The sequence below is a fragment of the Mandrillus leucophaeus genome, unplaced genomic scaffold (genome assembly GCF_000951045.1).
Source record: "Mandrillus leucophaeus isolate KB7577 unplaced genomic scaffold, Mleu.le_1.0 Scaffold164, whole genome shotgun sequence".
Lineage (NCBI taxonomy): Eukaryota > Metazoa > Chordata > Mammalia > Primates > Cercopithecidae > Mandrillus > Mandrillus leucophaeus.
Genome location: NW_012101632.1, coordinates 1322905 through 1329076, shown reverse-complemented (window position 1 = coordinate 1329076; position 6172 = coordinate 1322905).

Sequence of the window (6172 nt, the reverse complement as noted above, 5' to 3'; positions counted from 1 at the left end):
TCACTGCAAGCTCCGCCTCCCGGGTTTACGCCATTCTCCTGCCTCAGCCTCCCGAGTAGCTGGGACTACAGGCGCCCGCCACCACGCCTGGCTAGTTTTTTGTATTTTTTAGTAGAGACGGGTTTTCACCGTGTTAGCCAGGATGGTCTCGATCTCCTGACCTCGTGATCTGCCCGTCTCGGCCTCCCAAAGTGCTGGGATTACAGGCTCGAGTCACCGCGCCCAGCCTATTTATTACTATTTTTTTGAGACGGTCTCGCTCTGTCGCCCAGGCTGGCAGTGGTGGGATCTCGGCTCACCACAAGCTCCGCCTCCTGGGTTCACACCATTTTCTTGCCTCAGCTTCCCGAGGAGCTGGAACTACAGGTGCCTGCCACCACACACGGCTAATTTTTTGTATTTTTAGTAGAGATGGGGTTTCACTCTACTAGCCAGGATGGTCTCAATCTCCTGACCTCATGATCCCAACACTTTGGGAGGCCGTGGTGGGATTACAGTGTTGGAATTACAGGCGTGAGCCACCGCACCTGGCCCCTGTTTTATCTTTTCTCAAAAAATATAAATAGGGCTGGGTGCAGTGGCCTGTAATCCCAGCATTTTGGAAGACTAAGGCAGGAGGATTGCCTAAGCCTAGGAGTTGAGATGAGCCTGGGCAACATGGCAAGACCCTGTCTCGTTAAAAAATAAAAAAATGTAGGCCGGGCGCGGTGGCTCACACCTGTAATCCCAGCACTTTGGGAGGCTGAAGCGGGTGGATCACGAGGTCAGGAGTTCGAGATCAGCCTGACCAGCATGGCGAAACCTCATCTCTACTAAAGATACAAAAAATTAGCCGGGCGTTCTGGTGCATGTCTGTAATCCCAGCTACTCGGGAGGCTGAGGCACAAGAATCACTTGAACCTGGGAGGCTGAGGTTGCAGTGAGCCGAGATAGCACCATTGCACTCCAGCCTGGGTGACAGGGCGAAACTTGGTCTCAAAATAAATAAAATAAAAATTAGTTGGGCATGGTGGTGGGCACTTGTAGTCCCAGCTACTCAGGAGGCTGAGGCAGGAGAATGGTGTGAACCCGGGAGGCGGAGCTTGCAGTGAGCCGAGATTGTGCCACTGGACTCCAGCCTGGGCAACAGAGCAAGACTCCGTCTCAAAAAAAAAAAGTAACAGCCAGGTACAGTGACTCATGCCTGTAATCCTAGCACTTTGGGAAGATCGCTTGAGCCCAGAAGTTCAAGACCAGCCTGAGCAACATGGTGAAACCTCATCTCTAAAACAAAAACAAAAATTAGTTGGGCATGTTGGTATGTGCCTGTAGCACCCCCTGCTCAGTGACTGAGGTGGGCGGATCCCTTGAGCCCAGGAGGTCAAGGCTATAGTGAGCCGTGATCATGCCACTGCACTCTAGCCTGGGCGACGGAGGGGACCCTGTCTCAAAAAAAGAGACATATAAAATCAAATTGTCAAATGAATTTTACAGATAATGTAATTGTATATGGTACATAAAATATGGGGTTTTTTTCTTCCTTTTTGTGGAGAACGGGGTCTCTCTGTATTGCCCAGGCGGGTCTCGAACTCCTGGGCTCAAGCTATCCTCCCGCCTCTGCCTCCCTGAGAGCTGGGATTACAGGTGTGAGCCACCGTGGCCAGCCTTTTATTTTCTTTTTCTTTCTTTTTTTTTGTTTTTTAGAGACAGAGTGTTGCTCTGTCGCCCAGACTAGAGTGCAGTGGTGTGATCTTGGCTCACTGCAACCTCTGCCTCCCAGGTTCAAGCAATTCTTCTGCCTCAGCCTCCTGAGTAGCTGGGATAACAGGCGCCTGCCACTGTGCCCAGCTAATTTTTGTATTTTTAGTAGAGATGGCGTTTCACCATCTTAGCCAGGCTGGTCTCAAACTCCCAGTCTCTTGTGATCCACCCACCTCAGCCTCCCAAAGTGCTGGGATTACAGTCGTGAGCCACTGTGCCCGACCCTTTTTTTTTTTTTTTCTGTAAAGGGAAGGTCTCACTATGTTGCCCAGGCTGGACCCCCCCCTTGGTTTCCGTTTCCCAACGTGCTGGGATTATAGCTGTGAACCACCATGCTTGGCCAACATAACTGTTTTAATTGTGTTTAAACAAAGGAAAGTATAATGGGCTGGGTGTGGTAGCTCATGCCTATAATCCCAACACTTTGGAAGGCTGAGGAGGAGGATTGCTTGAGTCCAGGAGTTTGAGACCAGCCTGGGCAACACAGGGAGACTCCATCTGTATGAATAATTTTTTTTTTTTTTTTTTTTTTTTTTAGTTAGCTGAGTGTGGTGGTGCACATCTCTGGTCCCATATACTCTGAAGGCTGAAGCAAGAGGATCGCCTGAGCCCTGGAGGTCGAGGCTGCAGTGAGCCATGCACCACTGCGCTCCAGACTGGGCAACAGAAAGAGATCTTGTCTTATTAAAAAATAAAAATACTGGCCAGGCGTGGTGCCTCATGCCTGTAATCTCAGCATTTTGGGAAGCTGAAGCAGGCGGACCACTTGAGGCCTGGAGTTCGAGACCAGCCTGGCCAACATGGTGAAACCTTGTCTACTAAAAATACAAAAATCAGCCGGGCATGGTGGCACAATAAAAATATTTTACAAATACATTTATCCCTTGGTATCTGGAGGGGTTGGTTCACAACCCTGGTGCATACCAAAACCTGCAGATGCTCAAGCCCCACAGTGGGCCATGTTCCGCATCTCTTGAATCCAGTATTTTTGATCCACTATGGGTTGAATCTGTGGATATTGTGGGATAACTGTATTTGTTGCAAACATAATCTTGGTAGGTTCTTTGTAAAGTACAACTGGTAGACACGTGGTCACTGCCTTTAAGGAGCTTATGGTCTGATGCAGTAGCGAAGGTGGAGAGGAGTAGGAGCCATCAGGGCTGGTGAAGGTGGAATACCATTAGGGTCTGGAGAAGAATCTTGGAGGCTTTGAGATCATAGAAAGTTTATAGAGCTGGGTGTGGTGGCTCACGCCTGTAATCCCAACACTTTGGGAGGCCAAGGCAGGCAGATCACCTGAGGTGAGGAATTTGAGACCAGCCTGGCCAACATGACGAAACCCCATCTCTACTAAAAACACAAAAAATTAGCCGAGCATGGTGGGCACCTGTAGTCCCAGCTACTCCAGAGGCTGAGGCAGGAGAATCACTTGAACCTGAGATGTGGAGGTTGCAGTGAGCCCAGACGGTGCCATTGCACTCCTGGACAACAGAGTGAGACATCTAAAAAAAAAAAAAAAAAAAGTTTATAGAATAGGTGGTGTTTGAGTTGGGCCTTGAAAAATCTGGATACGAGATTTTTTTTTTTTTTTCTTTGAGATGGAGTTTTGCTCTTGTCCAGGCTGGAGTACAATGGCGAAATCTCGGCTCACTGCAACCTCCGATTCCCAGGTTCAAGTGATTCTCCTGCCTCAGCCTCCTGTAGCTGGGATTACAGGCATGTGCCACCATGCCTAGCTAATTTTGTATTTTTAGTAGAGATGGGGTTTTGCCATGTTGTTCAGCCTGGTCTTGAACTCCTGACCTTAGGTGATTCACCTGCCTCGGCCTCCCAAAGTGCTGGAATTACAGGCGTGAGACACCACGTCAGGCTGAAAAAATTTTTCTTTGTAGAGATGAGATCTCCCTATATTGCCCAAGCTGGTCTCAAACTCCTGGGTTCAAGCAGTCCTCCCACCTCTGCCTCCCAAAGTGCTGGGATTACAGGCATGAGACATCGTGCCCGGCCTACAAACATTTTTTCCCCCAGCTTTTTGACTGAATTACTTGAAAATAGGTTGCAGCATTATGACACTGCTATGGTTTGAATGTGTCCTGTCCTCTCCAAAATTCAGGTGTTGCCACTGTGATGGTATTAAGAGGTGGGGCTTCCCCCCGCCCCCACCGGAGACGAAGTCTCACTCTGTCGCCCAGGTTGGAGTTCAGGGGCGCAATCTCGGCTCACTGCAAGCTCCGCCTCCCGGGTTGACGTCATTCTCCAGCCTCAGCCTCCCGAGTAGTTGGAATTACCGGCGCCCGCCACCACGCCTGGCTAATTTTTTGTATTTTTAGTAGAGATGGGGTTTCACCCTGTTAGCCAGGATGGTCCGGATCTCCTGACCTCCTGATCCGTCCGCCTCGGCCTCCCAAAGTGCTGGGATTACAGGCGTGAGCCACCGCGCCTGGCCAAGAGATGGGGCATTTAAGAGGTGATTAGGCCTTGGGGGCTTCTCCATCATGAATGGGAGTAAGGCCCTTATAAAAGGCTTCAGCAGTATTCGGCTCTCTGGCCCTTCTGCCTTCTGCCATGTGAAGATACAGGTTCCCCCCGCCCAAGGAGATTGCAACATCAAGGCACCATGTTGGAAGCAGAGAGCAGCCCTCACCAGATAACAGAACCAGTACCTTGATCTTGGACTACCCAGTCTCCAGAACCGTGGCCAGATAAATTTCTGCTCCTTGTACATTATCCAGTCTCAGGGATTTAGGTAGAGCTGCACAAATGGACTAAGACATTTTACCCCTAAATACTTGAGCTTCTATCTCCCAAGAACAAAGACGTTCCCTAACACAACCAGACTACCAAATCACACCCAAGAAATTTAAAGGCCAGGCACAGTAGCTCATGCCTGTAATTCCAACACTTCGAGAGACCAAGGTGGGTGAATTGCTTGAGTTCAGGAGTTTGCGACCAGCCTGGAACACATGGCAAAACCCCATCTCTACAAAAAATACAAAAATTAGCCAGGCGTGGTGGCGCATGCCTGTTGTCTCAGCTACTTGGGAGGCTGAGGCAAGAGAATTGCTTGAACCCAGGAGATGGAGGTTGCAGTGAGCCGAGATCATGCAACTGCACTCCAGCCTGGGTGACATGGTGAGACTCCATGTCTAAATAAATAAAAGTCCAAATTGTTCCAGATTGGGCCAGTTAGCGCCTGTGCCCTTTGACATTTCTGCATCATGATTTGAGCAGTGCCTTACCATTAGGTACGAAATGTTCTAGACTCACTTTTTTTTTTTTTTTTTTTTGAGACGGAGTCTCACTTTGCCGCCCAGGCTGGAGTGCGGTGGCACTCTCTTGGCTCACTTTAACCTCCACCTCCTGGGCTCAAGCGATTCTCCTGCCTCAGCCTCCCAAATAGCTGCAATTACAGGCATGCGCCACCATGCCTAGCTAATTTTTGTAGTTTTAGTAGAGACGGGTTTTCACCATGTTGGCCAGTCTGGTCTTGAACTCTTGACCTCAGGTGATCCACCCACCTTGGCCTCCCAAAGTGCTGGGATTACAGGCATGAGTCAGCGTGCCCGACCCTAGACTCACTTTGGACTTATCCAGCCCCAGCCATTTTTCAAGGAGCCCTGGATCTTTTTTTTTTTTTTTTTTTTGAGACAGAGTCTCGCTCTGTGGCCCAGGCTGGAGTGCAGTGGCTGGATCTCACCTCACTGCAAGCTCCGCCTCCCGGGTTTTTACGCCATTCTCCTGCCTCAGCCTCCCAAGTAGCTGGGACTACAGGCGCCCGCCACCTCGCCCGGCTAGTTTTTTGTATTTTTTAGTAGAGACGGGGTTTCACCAGGTTAGCCAGGATGGTCTCGATCTGCTGACCTTGTGATCCGCCTGTCTCGGCCTCCCAAAGTGCTGGGATTACAGGCTTGAGGCACCGCGCCCGGCCTACCCTGGATCTTTTTAGGGGGGAGTATTTTTAATTTTTTTAATATTTTGAGACATGGTCCTACTCTGTCATTCAGGCTAGAGGGCAGGGGGGCAATCACAACTCACTGCAGCCTTGACCTCCCCAGCTCAAGTGATCTTCCCACCTCAGCCTCCTAAGTAGCTGGGGCTACAGGCACATGCCACCATGCCTGGGTAAATTTTAAAAACTATTTGTAGAGACAGGATGTCACCATGTTGCCCAGGCTGGTCTCAAACTTCTGGGCTCATGCAATCCTCCTGCCTCAGCCTCCCAAGGTGCTGGGATTACACACAACAGCCATCATACCTGTCTGGCCTAGTATTTTAAAACCTAGATAGGCCGGTGCGGTGGCTCACAACTGTAATCCCAGCATTTTGGGGGGCCGAAGTGGGGGTATTGCCTGAGGTCAGGAGTTGGAACACGGTGAAACCCCGCCTCTACTAAAAAAAAAATACAAAAAATTAGCCAGGCGTGGTGGCAGGC